Source organism: Helicoverpa armigera, chromosome 6 (genome assembly GCF_030705265.1).
Source record: "Helicoverpa armigera isolate CAAS_96S chromosome 6, ASM3070526v1, whole genome shotgun sequence".
NCBI lineage: Eukaryota > Metazoa > Arthropoda > Insecta > Lepidoptera > Noctuidae > Helicoverpa > Helicoverpa armigera.
The window spans coordinates 8832857-8854207 of record NC_087125.1 but is presented as its reverse complement, the minus strand read 5'-3'; the positions used below and the strand labels follow the sequence as shown (position 1 = coordinate 8854207).

Here is a 21351-nt window from a genome sequence, read left to right as displayed (position 1 = left end):
AAAGAGGAAATGTTCTGGAGTCAAGATGAATTTAAATAACAATTTCTAAGAATAGCTCAAGGAAAATACAAAGAAACTTGTAGTGTTATAGTCGCCTACGCTAATTGTAATAAATGGGAAGATGTGAAGCCTAGCCCTAGGTCTGCCTAAGCAAGCAATTTAAAAGACAACTCAAACACTGGCTGCTATTTTTATTCCAGACTTCCAACTTCCACTATCCGCTTTAACTTTATTTAAAAGACATTTTAAAATTCGAATTCCAGTAGCTTCTAGTTTTGAATTTATCGGCTTTTAAAAGATTTTTTCGAATACCGAACTTAACTGTTTAGGACGTTGTTCAATTCGAAATACGATAATAGAATAAACGGTATTCGAATTCCAAAAATAATTGTTTGCTTATCAACAATCGGGGAGAAGAATGCTGGCATACAGACATTAAAGGGCTGGCATGTAAGAAGTCTGCCAGACAGTTCAATTAACAAGCAGGGTAGTGACACGGTGCGTACAAGGACAATGCCGAGGCAGGGCGAGCCGCGATGAGCCGTGGTATTAAATCTAGATTACCGTTTGGCGTTTCCGCTCGGCTGGATAATCAACGGGACTATATTAAAGCTATCAGTCACGTGACGCATGACAAGCTACGCGTGTTATCACGCGGAACATTCGCATATCAAACGTAAATTGTGGGATAGTGTCGTGACAATTACACATTTTCATGGGTTAAAGGATCGCACCGCTACGCTATACGTATCGGAAAACTGTTTTGCGTATTGATTTAATATCAGGGATGAGTATTTCGTGAAGTTTATTTTGTTAATTATAATGGTTTGAAATTATTCGATGATTGATAAAATTACATTGTTATAATACAACACAAATAAAGTCTAAGTAAGCCTGCGAAAAGCCATTAACCGTTAACATTCCGCGAGGTAACTGTTGAACGATTCCCGATCATTAGTTCACGACAACGACCGCATTACTAACTTTACGATGACATCGTCGCGATCGATCGAATTAATTCAGCTCCTCAAATTACAATCTCTCATAAAACATGGGGAATTGCGTCGCATTTTTTCCGTGCGTCGTTTAATCCAAATCGAATATTTGAGTTAAGCGGGCACCATAAAATATGATTAGTGGTTATGTGGGGACCGGCGCTGGCGACACCAACGGCAAATATGGCTGGTCGGCCACGGCAAACACGCGCGCACTGCCGCGGGCCGAACCACCACTCTCCACAAATATTGTTTCGCTTGATCTTCATGTTTCTGACAGTGATGGGAGAAAATGTTTGATTTATAGTCAATACATAAATCGTTCGGAAAATTTGCCAAATTGAAAGCTTAAATGTCCTTAAATTGTTTGAGGCTGTTCAACTACAAATTACTTTTAAGTCCCTGAAATGAGAATAGTGCCAATATTGCTTACATTGTAAAGCCACAGTTAATCCCGAAAATTAGAACAACGATATCAAATACGCAAAGGATGACAATGTCGGCTCTAGAATAGTTCCACACATTATCTTATACATGCTATAAGTTCCAGTTAAGCCGCACGTGTACGCACTTACGCGTACCTATGTAACCTCTATTCATAATGATTATGGCAAATAATATCTTTTGTGAGCGGAACACTATCGGGTTTTATGTCATAATTATGGCGGGAGTGTGCCCGGGGCGGGCGGGAGTCGGCCGGCGCTGGCCCGCCGATGTGTTTTCATTCCACGCTGCGTATAGGCGATTTTTACAAACGGCGCGACTTCGCCCAACGCCTGCATTAATTGGATGCACTGACCGCGATGCTGTCCGGATGAAAATATTTACGTTCTCCGCAAAATATATTGGAATATTTCCAGGTGAACGGTGACGGCTCTATTATGTGAGTAGCTGGCGAATCAGGCACATGATGCGAAAACCCATCGCTACAGAGGCTTCGGCTGATAAACAGCCGCAGCGTTTTGTAATCCACACGACTTCACCGAACTGTTATATGGAGAGAGATAATTAAGCTATACGATCGGTGCTTAGCGCGACACTACATCTAAATTTAGACATAATGGCGTCATACAATTAGGCTCGCGTTCGACTGTATGACGCTTGATCTGTTGTTATGTTAACCGCTACTGTAGCGATTGTTGTGCATTTAAATTGACTGAATTCAATCATTTATTTGCTGCCAATTAACGCCTAATACGTCTATATTTAAAATAGAGGCTCAATTAACAATGGATGCTGAATATATTTAGTGTATTAGTGCTGACAGATTGATCAGATTTGCGCAGTTCGCCTATAGCCGCGCTCGAGCCTGATCTCTAGCACTTAACCGATTAACTATGACGAATAGTTTAACAGAAAGGAAGCTTTACAGAGCGTCCTGGCTGCAATAATAATTAATTTGGCAGTTAATTAGTGTAGCTGGTGTGGGTGTAAATCAAGCGTTGGTCGGCGGCGTGTGATTTTGCTATTGTTTTGTTGTTTCATTAAATATGCCTGTCTAATGTTCATCATTGTGTTTATGAAACACAAGCCGTTAATGAAATTGTACTTAATGTAGTAATGTATTACTTACATACTTAAGTTAACATTAAGTAATAAAAACTACAAAATAAGAAAGAATTACCTGCAAAACGAAGGAGTTCGATACGTAATTGCCTAAAACAAACCAGGTTTGATTAAACATTCAATAAAAAAATTATTCTGAGTTTCTAAATAATATACCTTGACTAATAGGGGTTCTAAATATAACTCAGTAGATAGGTACGTAAATAATACCAACCGTTTTGTGAGTAAAATACTTCGCGCTCCTGACTTTATGTCAACCTCTCTCTAATCTTGCAAACATTTTCGTCAAATTAGGTTTTAATTATTTCACTAAACATTTACATTAAATTGGAACTGGAATGGTTATTTTAAACTAGCGTATAGCCTTTACGAAATAACACGGCTCTTTCTCACTATTACTTAATTTTCACCTACCATTCTGTATTTTGATTTTCTTTTTTAAATTTTGGACTCAAAAGGGTCAAATGACGAGCATAGAGTCTAAAATCTTCACTTAGAATGTACCTATATCAATCAAAAAATATGTATAAAAAAATCTAAGCATAAATAAGGAAACATGGACTATTAAGTCTAAAATCAACCTTCATTTAGCAAGCGTGGTGATTAACACTCAATCCTTCTGTGTGAGAGGAGACCTATACCCAGCAGTGGGCCAATAAAAAAGGGTGATGATGATAAACGGCGTACAGAATATTTGTCAGTTAAATCCATGCAAGCTATAGATAATCTGTAGAAGTTTAGAAAACAAGCGAACGTTGTGAATATCTGTGAGCGTCGCCGGTGTATGGAATCTACGGCGAGATATCTATGAGATTCCACTACCAGTAGGAGCCGGGACATAACCTGTCGGACACACGGACAATTAAGTTGTACAACATTTTTTTATTTCTGACAAAGTTGTTATTTTAACGTTTCTAAATATAAACATAGAAATGATGTTTGATGTAAAGTAAATTAATAATTTGCTAGTTGATAGTAATAGAAATGACACCAAAATAAATCAGTTGTTTCTTAAAGTCTCCAGAAGTGCGTCCAATTAAGTACTAATGTGTATTAAAAATAAGTTACTGCTACATTTATATAAAAATACAGACTGTTGAATGAAATATTTTATGACAATCTTAATTATACTGCAATGCATTAATATACTACGGACGGTAAATTACAAAGATATTGGTTTACCATGTGAATTTTCAACGAGAAAGGCCATTAAACGAAAATTGGAAAATAATTAGCAAGATAATTAACAAAAAGTAGTTTGATTTCAACCGTACGTACAATGTAAGTGTAATTTTAATTCATAATTCAGGCAAGCAATAAGCTTTTACCTGTCATTAATTGTTAATTGAAAAACCACGCCGTTGTGTTTACTTTATTCAACAGATTTTAATTAAATTAACACTTTTAATAAATGCTTATCCGTCAGCTTTATTTTTAATTTTGACTTGAGTTTTGGCTATTAAAGATACTTATTTATGTATAAGTATCTGCGGCAATAAAAGGCATATTGAAAAAGAAACGTAAGTAGAAATAAATTTGATTGAATGTATAATTTTAGTATCATAAGCCTCTTGGGCAAAAGAAATCGAAAAGTGAACAAAACATTGACAGATATTGGTTTTTACTTACTCACCTATTTTGATAAGTATTTATTTATCTTATAAGTATCTTATAATATTGTTTTTGGACATAGCTACAAAACTTTCCGATTTAAGCAGAAATTACTGTATATTTAATTAACCACAGTGGGAGTTATTGTGTGGGAATTAAAAAGCGTTAAACCATGTTAAACCTTAAGATAAGCCTTATTATTAACATGAGGTAGGTAGTTCATCCCACTAGAGATTAGTGCTGCTAATCGGGACTAGTTAGTAAAGAGAATTAACACGAATAAATCACATCAACTCATACCACTGCTAATTATCTCAACAATCAAAATAAAACAACTGAAAACCAACACACACACAAAGTCACTGTCTAAATCACAGAGTCTAAATACTAGACTCAGTTTAGCCGAACTTACAAGTTGACGTACCTAGTTTATTGTCCGCACACATGAGCCGTATGTCCCAACAGTTACCTGCACCGAAACTATGTTTATTACAGAACAGTAACCGCCAACTTGTGTACCTACGGCGAGAATTTAGCCGAAATACTAACTACAAATGGCATACGGAACGTATTTTCAGATGTGTTTGGCTTGCTTAAGCAATTAATGTGGATGGAGGTATTTGCTACTGTTTTATTATGCTGATTATACCTCGTTATATTTAGCTATCTGCTCACTTTTGAGTCGAGTTGTGTGTGATAACGTTTCTACTTAATGATGTTATGTGGAGTAATTAGAATTTGTGGGGTCCCGTGATAAATACAAGCGAGATTTTTAAATGTGGGTATTTTTTTCTAGTCAATAAAAATTAAAAGAAAATTATGCAGCCAGTCCATAGATATGCGTATATTATCCGTAATTTTATCAATTCCATCATAGATATAACTCAACTTAACCTTAACCCGGGACACAAAAAATGACTCACTTTTGCAGAATTCTGTAGGTTTTTAAATATCTTCAGATAAATGTATTCTTCTTCTTTATTTTTCTAAAACGTCATGGAATGAGTTGCTGTGTTAAGAGTCAAAGAGTAATCGGACTCTTTGACTATCCGGATTCTATCGGACTCTCGAAAGATATGAAATAGGTTCGATTTTTCAAAGGCATATGAATTTTAATCCTCACAGAGCTTTTTTCGGTCTCCCGAGTTACACTGAAAGAGTGAATCCTTTACTGTAGGTACTCAAGTTGTTAAAGTCAAAACATTCCTCAAAAGGCAAGTTTATGAATGGAATATTTACACATTACAAAATTTAGAAATTAAACACATAAAGTAGGTTTACACCTTTAGATTTTTTTTTAACAATATTAAATTAATAAGACAGAAAAATGTATGTAAGTATAACTTCACAAAACTATATATTACAAGAGGAAGCCTATAAATGTATTTTTATTGCTCTAAAATCGTGTAAATCTCAATAGCTAAGGCAGAATATTGGGTGCTCAATTTTCTGGGTTATTAGTGATATATAAGGTCTCCGATACGAGCTAATGACAGCCGCCGGATAGGATGCCACTAGGGTTAACTGCTTATTCCATGTGATTTATTCACTTACTAATGTTACATTGAAAATTGCCTGGTATTTGCTGAGAAAATCTGTCGGAAAACTTAAGTAGTGATTTCTTTTTTAAGTAGTAGTACATACTTTTTTAACTTAAAACATAAAAATATTTATTATAGCTACTGTCTGTGGGTACCACCGAAGCAATTTAGCAGCGAAATTTTAAAAATAACTTCAGATAGAATTATCTACTCGTCAAAATATCAAATTATTAATAATGAACTGTCAGCGCGGTCAGAGTATTAAGTATAAGATTATGACAATTATTAAGACAAGCAGGTACTCGAACCAAAAAGATAAGATGAAAGAAAACTCCCCTAAAACATTTCATCAGAAACGTCGAAATTAAATTATCTAATTAACATTACTTGAGACGACATCGGGTGAATAAAGTCATTCGTTCCGAATTACGAATTTCTTATTAAAAAGATTCCACTCGGAGATCACAATAATTAGTGCTTTGATTATTTCCTACCTGACTTTTGTGTCTTTGTTTTACATTTTGTACTTTTTGCTTTATTCTGAGAATTCGGTTTAGGAAATTCATTACCTTTGAGCAATTTATTATTGTAGTCAATAAACAATTGGACATTTAATAAGATTTGAAACGTTCTTCATTAATGTAAGTACATTCAAGAATTACATTGTTTGTATGACAATTGTGATATTTTTGTAGGCTTGTTCTCTAAGCAATCTAAGTGTATAACTTGTCCACCTTTAGTTAAAGCCATTTGATCCACGTGATCCATCACTCATGACCTGTTTATTTATAGTGAAAGGTAAAACTTTGCGAATACCCCGATTCCTGTATAATATAGAAGTTATTTTTATTTTCGAGGACCAAAAGATTTATGTGATCAATATTTATGATCCAGAAGTTTCAATTTATCAGTTCGTCCATTCTTTTCGGTGAACTATTTATACAAAGGTTTTTTGTATACGAGCCGTGCTGGAGACATTATTTGTTTGGTTTAGGCATTTAATCTATTTCGTTGACTTTCTTGATTATTGTGTTATTTTTGGAGGAGATCGAAGATAGGTTTTGTATAGGGTTTCATTTGATGTGGGCAATGAGTAGCAGGCGACAAATTTGTGTATTGCAAACAGAACTACCAAGCTCTTCAAGGACCCACAGGCTTAATATTGTTTTAATCCAATTTACATACATCGCCAGAATTATTCTAGGAAACCGATTAACTGAAACATAACTTTCCTCCCAATAAAACACCCCAGGGTGGTTGCTAACTCTGACCCCATGAATTTTAAACCTGATTACTTAGCTAAGAGCGGTTGACATTTGGAGTGCTTCTAACTACTCCCATGTGGGATTTTTACCGCGTTTTTTATTTCACTTAGACGTGTATGTACGTTTTAACCCTGTTACGTATGGTAATAGCTTCTGGAAGATTCTGCTTATACAAAAATATACCTTATTCTACAGCAATACGGTTCAATATTATCAAGACGTGTAGATCGATGAGATGAATACGCAAATGTGTACGTAAGTATTCTCGGAATATTTTAGAGGAAAAACAATGTGATTAATTTTTATTTGCGGATCTCGCTTCCCGGTATCTTGATCAATAGGCGATATTAAAAACAAAGGCTGTGAGTTTTTTTCTGTTCTGCAAATACATCATTTCAAATCGTATAATAAAATTATTTATACTAACAAAATATCGAATGTTTTTAAGAGGGCATATATTTTGTCCTTTGTCCAGTAATACATATTATCAGTAATATTTTCACGATAGACTAGATTTTGTAAAGGATACATAAAAAACAACAGCTTTTAAGTACCTATCTACAAAACTAGACGAAGGTTTAATTTCCAAAAAGGATGAAGCACATTTATTAAACTCTTTGCGATTCTGCTTACGCCTCCGTGCGCACCTTGCATAAATTATTCGCTTCTTTTACATAATTAGTGTACTTTATTTACTCGTTCCAGGAGGTATTTAAAAAAAGAGGAATATCAAGCGCAAAGAGGGAATTAAAGAAATGAACAATTTTCTTTGTCCTTTTTGCTCAGATTAACAAGTGGCGCCATCTCTTAGCGCGGGGGAAGACTAAACGTTTCGGTGTCAAGAACTGAATCCCCTCAAATCTTCGGAGGCAAGGGTTTACTCTGTAAATATTTTTCGTGGAAGAAAATAGAATTATTTTTCTTATAAGGTCAACGGTCTTTGGGACAGGATTTGTTTTTATGACTACCTACAAATACGCGATACGATGTATTAAATTATTATTTGGGTTTATTTAATCAAATTGTATTTTTAATTAAACTTTTATTATAATGTCAAAATCTATGATTAGCATACAATGTAAACCAATTTTGTACATTAATTACTTTGTTGTTATTTTTGGTTTTGTTTACGTTTAACTTTCAGACAAGTTGCGAGGTTTAGACAATACTTCAGTTTAATTCTAGTAATATCTTCACTTTATTCGCAAAAGTTCGCGAACAAACTAAATTTTCAGATTTCGACAAGGAAAGTACCTATAAATTAGATTGTTGTAAGACAGCGTGGGTAGGTATTTCTGAGAAATTTATTTTTAAATGTGGTTAAGAAAGAAAGAAAAGACTCTTTTTGATCTTTTATAATTTTAGAATTGCGTTGATTTAAGCCGTCTGCGATCGAGAGTGAATGTATTATCGTGCTCAACTGAAAACATCAGTACTTGCACTTGTAACGGCAGGATGATTATTTTAAAATATTGAGTAGGTATTTGAAAACTCAAAATGTTTTTTTTTTTTAAATTATAGTTATATGCAATGTTATATTATAGTTATATGCAAATTATAGTTATATGCATAGTTAAAGGCAATTTTAAACAATAAAATTTTTAAGGAGAGTCTGTTTCTAACGGCATCACATAACACGACTATTACAACAACAACATTACAATTCCCTGCCACACCTACGTAAATTACATTACAAAGCGCTGTCTATAAAAAGGCTTCGAAAGCCGACACAAAAATCGATAGCAAAGCAATTCCAAAATGCTTAACGACTAATGGATATCATATGAACAATGTTTACTATCAACTGATAGCTGATTACATGGCTTATGAGCGCCAGAGCCCACCCGGCTTGCGTAATCAACCCGGATAAACAAACAAACAACCGGCTATACTACCCGGCTTCCGGAAATTAACTTATGCGACCGTGGCACGACGGGAAAATCGGATGCTTTTTTACTTGGCCGCATTTGTAAAGAAGTGTCTTTTTAACGCATATTTACACTGTTCATAAACGATTTCCACGGGATATGGCCCGCTTTGTATTGGGTAGGTGGAAATGTTGCTCCATTATTGTGCTGCTATTTATATCATTTTCATAATTATAACAACTTATTGTATAAATAAACTTTTTGTTCAATCAACAGAGGATAATATGAACGACCAATTGAGGCATGACATTAAAAATACCATATACATACACCGATAAGTGACTAGATGCGACGCACTTTTTTTTGACAACCACCATAAAATGAAAGCCGTGAAAACCAATGCAGGAATCAGGATTGCTATCAGATAACGTTAGTTACCACCGATTTATATTTTATTTTTTACCCCCAACTATGGCATCTATAGATACACAGTTGCATGTTGTGCAGTGTAAATCTATCACCAGTTGCAATGGGCTGGCAATCTGTTTGATGCTAATACAATCTAAACGTATGACGCTGGGTTGCGCGATACGTGGCCGCTTGTCACGGCGGACATGAGATATCGGGGCTATACCATACTATACTATATACTTATATGTGTACCTATTGTATGTATGTACAATTGTACATGAATGTATCAGTGGCTGCTATGTTGAGGAGAGATTTGATTGTTATAAGTATTGTTATCAATAGTTTTTAAGTAAATGGTGTAGGTAATTAAGAAGACCATACTATTTAGTGGTTTTATTAATTGAAGGTTTGCATTACTTCTGTAACTGTTAATGGACCTTAAAAGCTTTGATTTCTATTGCAAGGTTAACTTTCAATTAAAAAGTGTGAATGTTAACAGTCATTAAAGTGGTAGCTGCCAGATAAAAAGAGGCAACGTATTTATGTATGTAGGCCACTCGAGAGGATCATATATGAATGCACCGTAAATACAATACCGGTATAGCGCCCAAGCCTATGAAATAAAAAATAACTCTGCACTACCTCTCAATAAACTTTTAACAACGTTTTAAATCCACGGCATCCTGCGAAACCTCACTAATTATTCAACAAGAAAATACAGCATCATTCCGACGGATTATTTATCAGATTTACGTAAAAGTACCCTCATACTCAACATGACAAACTGTATGCTAAAACAAGCCTTTCATCCCGTCATCAGTGATTTTATAAAGCACGTAAAAAGCATCAACATCTCGTTCGATTTACGGGGCCTTCGCTGTGGAACATTTTCTAATCAACATTCAAGTAGCGGCATATACGCGGTGTCCCCATAAATTACGTATCAAGTATGTGTGGAGGCTTTATGAAAAATGTTTTCGTAAGGCGGTTTCCCCAGTGGAGACTTGCGGAACTCCGTCGGCGCGGCCGTGCACGCGGCCTTATGCAAACAAAATATATTGGCTCTTTGATATGCTGGCTCGTTAACTTTACTATTAGTTTCTTGTAAAGTTATTAAATTGCCTCCGTTAGTAGCTTGTGTGTTAGATTAGATGGAGTATGTTGTATGTTGAGGATGTTATTTTTAGTTAATTTAATGTTATTACGGGTTCACTCATTTTTAAAAGGTTAGTCGTTTAAATAAGCTTGTTTTTTTACGAATTAAGCTTAAGTTTGTGATCCCTATCACTTTAACACATTATTTCTAATACAATACAATTAGATACAACTTAATTACACCTTCGTACTGTGTAGTATTAAGCAAAGTGGTGTAACAAATAATTTTAAAATTAATTACCCCAAATTAAAAGCAGCTAAAAGGTTGCGTGTTTACAAAAACAGTAACCTATTAACCCGCAAACGATATCGATAAGTCATATAACAGTCAGAAAACATTTCCCAAATATTTCAAGTTCTATATCAATCATAATCCCATTTGAAAGGAGAGGATTTAGACTCGGGACACCATAAGCAATAAAGCACTACACGTCAGATAGAGAGCCATACGATTCCAATCCGCTTTCGAGCCAGAGACAAAGGGAAACTTCGATGAAATTGGAACATCAGACTTGATTCGACGCCGTCAGGAAAAACCTTTCGGTTAATCAAGAGAAAGACAAGATTTAATCTACGACCACAACAAAAATAAATGCGATCGCATCTGTTAAAATACTTCAACAATTGGAAACTTTTGAAACGCGTTCAATGCGGATGAAACGCCGATATGTTGTGAATATTTTAAAGTCCGGCGTTCAATAGCGTAAATCCGTAAGCGTAATTCAAAGTGTCGTTTTGCGCGCGTGTAGCCCGTGCCTAATCCCGGTCGGACGGGTACAAACGACATCGTCAGGTGATATCAGTTGCAGCTGCGACGTGCTCGCTCCTAGATTCACTTACGGATTGATGGCAATGCAACGCGATATATACTCTAAGCTACAAATCACCGAACCATTCCGTTCGACTTTCACAAAAGAATATTGAAGATTGCTTTATTACCTCGGTATGCAGTTTGTGTCAAATGTGTTTGCGGCTATTTTTATGAATGTAGAAAAATGAGGATTTATTTTGGAACATATCGAATCTTTTAGGTACATTTAAATCCTGCCTGCCGCAGTTTAGCAATACGCAGTTTTTGGTACCGATATGATTCTGAGGATTTTAAACATAGATTTAAAAATCCCTTTAGCTAAGTATACACACAGATTTTTGTAAACTTTGTCAGAATTTCTGTTGCATTGCGGCCATCGGAAAAGTCCGAACACGCATGTTACGTGCAATTTCATCGAATCGTTTCGGACCGTGCGTGCGATTCGCTGCGAGCCAGTCGACGCGTGCCTTTACTTTAGAGCTCGCGCATACTGCAAACTTTTAGTCGGCCGATAGTATTTTTGGGCTCATAAGATAAATGGTGTCACGCACATTACAAAGATCAGGTAAGCCGGTATCAAATCAACGGAAAACTGATCAAACATCCAGTGACCTTTCGGCCAACCGTTTATTCTGCAGTGTGCGGGAACTCTTTTCTCTTTTATATAAGAGTTTTGTTTTACATCGTATTCATATTATTTTCAATTAGCCCTACTTTATTAGTTTCGCAAATATTGCTTTGTGTGATAAACTCACTCTATGGAATAAAAGTAATTATGTTGAAGGCACGGAGGAATGTTTTTTATTTAAATTGTATATGATTATAATACAAATTATAAACAGTGAAATGAATACTGATTAATATACTGGAATTGTAATATTAACTTGCACTTACGACGTACAAAGTATATTTTACACAATTAATAAAGCAACGTTTAATTTACTGTGAGTTGTCATGTCGGCACATTTCAACGGAGTGCGTTTATAAGCATGTAGGTCATAAAGACAGGGCCACACGGGCTGCTCTCATCAAGCTCTCGATATTTCACCGTACATTACAAACGTGCGGCGGACAACTGAAGTTAATTGAATGCGCAGACCGCAGCAGGAACGGCTATGAAATATAAAACAGGCAGTTTCCAGGTGACTGCAACCCCATTATCGAGCCTGCAGACGACGTAACGTGTCGCGTCTCGTTATCGTGTCGTGACGTCAGCCTACGCTTACAAGCACCGACCGAATTACCGCCAAGTGACACTTGATGACTGGAAAATGTCAACTTGTCACAACATAAGATGCGCATGCTTTTATAATCTGATAACTTGTTCGCAAGTTCTAGGGAATAGAATTTTTGAGTGATATTTATTATACCGTCATAAATCTTCAAATATGTTCGCTCACGGAAGGAAGTATACCTAGTTTATATCCAAAACGGATCTCTAATCATATACCACTACTTTATTTGGTCCATTTCCCCTTGAACACGATCCAATGCGTTTCATTTCAACTGAAAATCCTGTTCATATTTCACACTTTTATTGCCGCATACATTTTCTGCATTATGTATTTCAATTTTCTAACAGATAAACCGGGACTTCATCAAAGCGTCGGGCGTAACGTTAAAAACGCAGCTACTCAAACAGCAACGTTACCCACACACAATACAAAATATTGCTATTTTTGTAGCGCATTCGCACACAATACGTTTGAAACGGACTGTGTAATAACGGCCCATCAAAATTTCTACGGTACACTTGCCGAGCCGATCGGAAAAATTCACTCGACTCGACTCGACTCGCCCGACCCGTGCCAGTGTCGTAATCCGTGTGCCCCGCTATGTGTGAAATTGAAATTAAAATTCTATTAAAGCGGAACGATTGGAATAGAACGCGACGTATCCTATTTTTATACAGCACTGATAAATTGATTATGTGATTGGACTGGCTCAGTGGGATGGTAAGGAACTAGGATGAGCCAGTTAAACGTTCCACTTTTGTTCTAGCCAGTTATCTGCCGAGAGCAGTTTTTGTGGCCATCTTTAATAACAGGACTACTCGAACAAGACGTACATTTAAAATTAAGTTTGAAATTAATACCCTCACCGTTTTACATTTTCGAAACTTGGCCATTAGTTATTTTGGTGTTTCTTCATGGGAAACTTTTATAAACCTGAACTTTGCAATGCTTCTTTGGGGAAAGATTTTTCAATACCTTGGAGGTAAAAGTTTCGCGACGTGTTTATTTAAAAACTATTAATAAAAAAGGCTAGTGAAGCTTTTGCGTCAGCACTCAGCAGTATTCATTTTGGTACTAATATAAATGAGTCCAGTTAGTATATTCATAAGCTTAAAATTTGGGCGATAAATATGAGCTACTTAATTTTGTTTGAAACAGACTTGATCTTCATTTTTGGTAAATTAAAGTAAACAATTTCAAAGATGTGCTAATAAATATGTAGATAATAGCGTATGGTAAAGGAGATGTGTAGAACGGAAAGCCAAGGGCAATGCAAGTCTGGAATTCCTTGGATGCTATACTCATTTTCCACTAAGCCCCATACCTATTAAGTATAGTGTATTTATCTAATCAAAGACATCGTTTTAGAGATTGATTTTTGAAAATCATTTAGCAACAAGATTTTGTATAGTTACAAGTGAAACTAATATAAGCGTGTCAATATTAACAAAATAAACAAAATTGTTAACTTTGACGTTACGAGCCTCAGTTCTGTGATTACAAAGTACAAAATATCGTGAATTTTGGACATTGTAGGCTACACCTGCGAGCACGATATCACGTAATTTACTAGGAGCGTTAGCGCGCTCAATTGGACTCCATGACGAGAAATTCTCGGATGTAAGAACCTAGTCTGCTCCTCGCTTAGGTTCAAATTTATTGACATCGCGATAAACTGCTCTTTGGAGCACCATTCGTCGATTAAATGACGTCACAAGCTCAGGGCTGGGTCTTAACTGTCGTTTTGTTATTGTATTCATAGGTACGGTTTCATATCTCGCTGGTGTTATGTAGCTATAGAGTGGCAGCCGCAATATGTCGGTGATAATGTATGGGGAGCGGGTGCGTAGGGGTGGGTAGGTACTTCTATTGTTCATGTGTTATCGAAACCTGTGTATTGTATTGTGCACCACTTTCTTTGAGAATGTTATTATAGTATGAAGACGGCGTATCTATTACTAGGTCTTGCCTGCGGTGGTATGGATAGAATACACGTGAAAGTGAATCTATAGTAGCAGAGATAACTGGGTACCATTAATTCTGCTCCATTCAATCCATATTAATTGTAATCGAATCTGTTGTTAAAGAGATTAACCTAAAACTGTCTAAATAAACTTTATGTAAATATTAGTATACATTATTCAAGAGAATTAAAGGCGACAAGTAAAATTTTCGTTGGAATCTAAGTGTCGGATAACCTTAATGTTTTCCTTCCCGGTTTAAAACGGCCTCGAAAATCTTGTGTCAAGAGATAACGGAAGAGGACAAAAGTTTTTATCATACTTTATTTTTCACTTCAATTCCCTCGTGGGCCCGTCGGAGTAACTTGTATCCAACTACTGCAATTTTTATAAATAAACTTTATAACAAATAAGAAAGCAAACGCTATTCCTTCTAGATGTTAAAAATAAAATTGCTTATTCCTTTATTCTTGAACACAATCTAAACAAAGAAACAATTTCAAATAAAAAAATAAAGGCTTATCAAAATAAAGCGTAATCTATGACAAAGTTCTGTGGAACGTGTAAATTACCTCTAGTCAAGACTTTGAAACAATATTTCAGCTAAAATTCGAGCTAAGAAAACACAATAAGTGTTATCGTGATGCGTGGGACGGTGAAATATAACGCTCCCTGTGTTTCCACTCGAGTCGGCCAAACGTTTGCTTGTTTAGGATAGATTATACCGCGAGTAATTGACAGATCAAAGCTATCCTATTACAAATAATTGATTTTCTTTCATAATACTTTCACAAAGTTCCGAAGATTGAGCGTTGTTACAGAAATTGTTGAAAATAAAAACTGATGAGGAAAATGGCGTATTATAATGTTTCTTTGTATATAGGATTTCGTGATATCATTTTCCGCGTAACATAATTCTGTACAATCATCTTTTTATGTTTATCTTGTTTTACATTGGATTTGGGGTTTTCTGTCGCGTTGAACAAGCGTGGAATTAGCATAACAAAATGTACTACAATTTCTTTTAAAATCCGCGAAACTTTTGTTACTTTTAGGCCTGATTTGTATTTTTAAAGTCATCTGCTAAATTATTATTGGACCAAATTATTATTCTTTTATCCATAGATATTATTTTGATTAACAATAAGAAAAGCAACATAATCATTTATCATAGCAGTAAATCAAATCTATTCCTTCAAGTTGTTTTGGTCACAAATACTTATCAATTCAAAAGTAATCGGAACAAACATAGGAATTATACAAGCGCGATATTTCAATGAAATTAACTTATTTTCTCAGTTATGTATATGAGGCAGACGGGGTGGCGTCGGCAGGATTACCAAGGATTTGGTGCGGAACCTGCCTACCTGTTAATATCTACATACTTGTCAAATTACCTTGTCAACTCACGTGACGCCTGATACGGCCTACTTAGGCCTACGCACCGCTACGAATATACGCACCGTAGCGACATTGCTACACCGATGCTACGCTTTCGTAGCACGAGCTTCAAATGAAAATTGCTTTTATCAACACAAAGCTGCAATAAAATAAACCTTACAAGTACCTAGTCTTTAAAAACAAATTGAGTACTAAGTTGTGTAGATAAATGTGCTGTAAAAGAGGTTTAATAAAATAGACATAATTCCAATTTGAATTGCCCCACATTTTATCCGTGCGGTATCTAATGTCCCGGGCCGCGCAACTTCACGGACGTAATGGGCTGTGGAAACGAAATGTGTGTGCCTCGCAAATGTGTCATCTAAATCAAAAAGTTCGCTAAAAACCCTTGCACCAATTAATTTCTAGTCCATAAAATAAAATTACTCTTTAAGTATCCGTAGACTAATTCAAAGTTTGGACTTTATCAAGGAGATAAGCAAGTTTTTCTTATTAAGTATCAAGGGAGCTGTCGTAAATACAGAAATTAGCGCGAGTATCATCGTCAGAGCGGTGTGTAAACATGAAAACTTTGAGAGTGGCGTCGGCGCGGCGTCGTCTCGGCGTCGTCTCGGCGTCGGGCCGGCGACGTCGGCCAATCTCGCCGCCGTGTAAGTTGCCGGCTTATATTAGCTTATCGCGTCAACTCGACCTATTAGTTCTGCTATAAGTTTTATTTTACCTCGGTTAAATTATATCTTTAATATGTAGAGCGCACCAGCTTCTCGGGCTGTATTTTCTCATTATCCAACTAAATATATACAATTAAATCTAAAGCCGAGTGTTCACTGTATATAAATGTGGTGCGACGAACTGTGGCGTTAGGCGTCCTTATTAACTGTAGCGGTCACGCTGCACTGCAGTCGCCCGCTGATTAATGAATATTAGACTTTATATCCTAACCGGCAAAGCTGAAAATAATACGTAGATATTGCAGCGATCGGTGTTCATTAATTAACTTTATTACTTGGCCTTGAATTTAACGCCAAAACGTATTGCTTATAGCAGACATTTTTTTGCGGTGAAATCTTGTACTCTTGAATATTAGTTACACGAACTGGTGAATGTAGTAAGAACAGAAGCGTGTTGGTCGGTGTCAGGCGGCGCGCGGCGCGGGCGCGGCGTGCGGCGTGCGGCCCCAGCATGGCGACGCTCGTGTTATGTTATTTACGTGCCCGCAGAGGACAACTTTTTAATGGGGCGATAACAGACCACCCGAGACCGACGTTGCTGTTAAATCTCATGCTCATAAATACGTTATGTAAACCCACCCTAATAATTAGTGGCGGTTACGGCGTGTAGTTAAGTTTTATGAAGCCGGCAGAGGCGAGGAGCTCGTACACAAAAATGTTCTTTAATTTGTCTGCTGCGCTCCGACGCGATCAACTGGAAATTGTTATGTTTATTCAGAGAATCTTGTGTGCTAGCTACCCTTTTTATTTTTTCCGGCGTTTTAATGCGATTGGGTTTCCGTAGAACCGCCGTAGCGCGAAGCCGAGATCACATTGAATATGTATAGTTAGGTCTGATTTGACGGCAACCTTCGCTTTCGATGCCCTCGCCTCCACTGAATACTGACGAGATCAATTTAATAAATCAAATATACCTATCTACTTTATCAAACGTAAACAGTTTGGATTATACTTTTATCTGACAAATAGCGACTTATGAAACTTTTTATTGCTCAGTTTTACGGAATCAGTCTCTTCGAGGAAATGATATTGCGCAGTGGAAAATAAATACAATAAGTTGCCGGCTTACGGTGAAGTTGTATTTCATAACAATGGTCACGCTACGCGATTTTAATGTTTTTCTGTGAATTTTGACAGATCTCAGTAATAATTTATACTTACCTCGTGCCCAATTTAATATATTTCAAACCGAATATGGTGCATTCGTGAACATGTTTATGTTTCATACATACAGACCTACGTGGATACATGGATGTTTACGACGCAAATAATGGAGTTGTCACGGCTTGTGTACAAATAGGCCGGCACATATCAGATCAGACAGCGCTGACAGGCGTCAACAAGCGGGGCGCGGGGCGCCGGGCGCACAGTACCTGGCTAGGGCGCCGCGCTGCACGCCTGCACTCCGGCTCTTCACTGCTTCCCCACTTTTACTTTCCAAAGTTTTTCAACTAGTTAGTTCACAAACTTGGGCGAGTTCAGTGACCGAGTATGAGGCGTTCTGGCGGAAGCTAGCGTTGTCAGCTGTGAGGAGAGGGTGAAGCGCGTGCTGCACGTACACAGGTTACAACGAGTACAGCGACGAAGCGAGATACGGAGTCATGCGGTCAGCCAAAAGGACACAAACCTACTGGCGAGCTGGGTGTATCGGCGCTGCGGCCGGGGGCGGCGGGCGGCGGGGCCGCGCCATTGGCCCGCCGGGGCACGCCTCCGACGTCGCCGGTGCCGCCGCCGCCGCCGCGTCGCCTCAGCAGGCCGCCGCGACCCGACCCGACCCTAGGCCATACACTCCACACCACTTCCACTATCTTTACTTACACGAGCTGCTTTTTTACTGAACAGATGCTACGGCAGTTCTTAACTAGTAATCCAAAGTTAACAATTACAACTTACCTATTAGGTAGGCCGTTGCAGTTCAAAAGGAACGTCCTTGTAGAACAGATAATCCCGCGTCAACTGATCCTACACTTCGCACTACACAACACTAACGATCTGGTCGGCTTAACACTTAATTAATATCACCTTTTCATCACTTTTACTACGTTTATATCATCGTACCAAAATAAGTTTGTTCAAGTTCACAATAAGCCGTTATGGCGGCTGTCACGCGTTTGTACACTGATTATTTTTGTTAAGTAGTCACCTACCCTCAATCAACGTTACATTTTACTTTGGTACTACCCTCATTTTAAGTTATGTGATGTCGTTTCTTTCTACGTAACGTTAATGTCATTAATTAATGTTTTAAATCAATAATGATTTGCCTATGAAGTTAGAAATAATTTCAGATTTTTTAAACTTTTATGTGTTGCCTTGTTTGCAACTAATTTTCCCGCGTAAAACAGCTGTCAGATGAAAAACTTACTACGAACGAGTGACAAATCCTACAGGTATTTTAGATAATTACTTAGAAAATAATGCTTTGGTTTTTTGTTCAAATATTGAAGTGAAATAAAAAGTAATGTAAGTAGTTAGTATTTTCTACGATTAGTTATCAAAAATTGTTTTGCAAGAAGAATAAAAAAGTCTCTTTTAAATATAAAATAAGCCAAAGTTAATGACGGTTATGCATTTAAATTATTTTTGTAAGTATTTTTGTTCACCATGCATTTCCGTTCTTAAAAAGAGTTTTTTTTTCTTTAGGCTGCATTGTTGCTTCCCTAAATGTCAACATGCAACTGGAGCGCGGGAAAAATAAAATATACTTTTTTTATGTTTTACAATCTTTATTTATTTTCCCGATTTACGAGTACTAAAGTAAATATTTTCGTTAAAACTGAATCGAATAATATTTTTGTATACATTTTGTACCTACATTTTTGACTACAGTACCTATATGGGAAATTAATACCTACTTACCGGATTTCCCAAAAATTTTGTCTCAATTCGGATGTTTGTGCATTTGTTCAGCTTAGCTTTCAGTACTGTAACCAACTGTACTGTGTACTGTAACTAATATACAAGCATAAATAAACACTGATTATGTTGTAGCTTAAAATTTGGGTTTTTAAATATGATGTATTTTTATATTAACACCGTTTCATACGGCTCAGTTCCTAAATTACTTACATACATTTCGTAGTCATACTTATCGCATACAAGAATGCATCAGTGTAGACTAATGTTTTTGTCAGTCTATTTAGTTTGCACAAAAACAAGAAAAAAAAATACAACATGAACATTATTACTTTAATTTAGATATTACAACAGTCACGTGGTTTTCGCGTGTTTTTCATTAATTAATTAACCCAATTATAAGTTTCGTACACGCTACGTTCTCAGCACACGTCAGTGGCTGGCGAATTTATTCAGCCCTTCATAAGTAGGTGTTGCAGGCTTCTATAGCTTTCGACAAAGAGCTATTAATAGGGGGTGCAACGTTGAAGAAATTCAAACGAGCGCGGAGCCTGTAAGTATGCGCCTCACGTGCACTTCGGTACTTACATACGGACACTGTAAAGGGGGCTGCAGAAGTCTAGGTTTGGGATGAGAAAGAATTGCTGGGGAGGATACAAAGTTTTCATACTGGTGGATTTTTCTCGCGAGTAACAAAACTGAGCGTATACGCGGGAAATTCGCTAGTGTGAAAAGACATATTTTTTAAAGTTAACTGATAATGTAACTACATGATAGTAAGCATCACAATCAAGAATGTTTTTCTTTCACCCTGTTAGCCAATTAAATTCACCCACTTTTGTAGCTAGAAGAAAAATAAACTATTGAAAATAATGAGTTAGTGGGAGAATGCAAATATTGAAAGCGTCTCCTAGACAAACATCAAGTTCAACAGCCCCACCAATATTAACAAAATAATTAAAAACAATAACTGAAAGCACATTTAAAACAACAACAAAACACAAGTAATTAGAAAAACATAATTTCCATTCGAATATTTTCTAACATTCGCGCAGCGGAATCATTAAAATGAGTGTTACACATTGTTCCAGCATCGTTCCGTTTCACTTTCATTGTGTTTCTAAACCCATCAGTTGAACAAAAGGCCTCGAGGAAGAACAAAAGAGTGGCTAGTCGAAGGTAATACCAGTCGTTATAGCTATTCAAAAAATAAATAGCAAAGATTAGAGCCACACTTTGAATTGTGTTGCTAATAATTATTTTGTTTGTTGGTCTTGTTTAGTTGTTGAGCTAATGCTGCGTTGATGTAGCTGGGTTTAGAGGTTTATTAACATATTTGTGTTGGTGTTTGTTTTAAATTGAACTATTTATTTTGATTTTTATTAATAGTAACATAAGTAAATAAAATTATTAAACAACATAACATGATCACCAATAATGGATGATTAATGATTGATAAATGATTATATTTAAATAAGGTATGAAACACAAAAGTTGATAATCACAAATTAAGACTATTAAGTTACTTTTCAGTGTTTTGACAGCCGACTTCATTAATACTTACCTATCTTTTCTAAGACCAGTAAAGTTTAATTCCATTTTTTTAAACAAATTCAGGATCATATTGAAATAAATTAAACTTATTTATATACAATGTAGCTTTCAGCTTCTTGCTCCAAATTCCAATACAGTATAAGCAACTGCGACCCATATTACCCTTTGTTCCTCACGATGACATCATATTCGCCGGATGTTCCACAAAATTCGTGTAAGATCATAAGATAGACGTAATAAAAACTACTATATTTATTGCTAACATGTAATGGAATCAGAGTAGAAAGTATCATAAAATAATATGTACTCGTAAAATAAAAAACGGTGATTTACCCAGTTAATTGCTGTGAATACAATTTTGCTACTGTCTATAAACTAGGAACATAAATA

At 36.3% G+C, this 21351-nt stretch overlaps 1 protein-coding gene across 2 annotated transcripts in view; it reads right to left on the bottom strand.

Moving 5' to 3' along the window:
- The window catches only part of Mbl (muscleblind), a 220533-nt gene extending 202355 nt beyond the window's left edge, over window positions 1-18178 (bottom strand). For both annotated transcript variants that reach the window (XM_049852287.2, XM_049852297.2), the window contains exon 1: window positions 17925-18178. The gene's annotated coding sequence lies outside the window, so the exon portion shown is untranslated. The remainder of the gene's footprint in view (window positions 1-17924) is intronic.
- Window positions 18179-21351: the final 3173 nt, after the last annotated feature.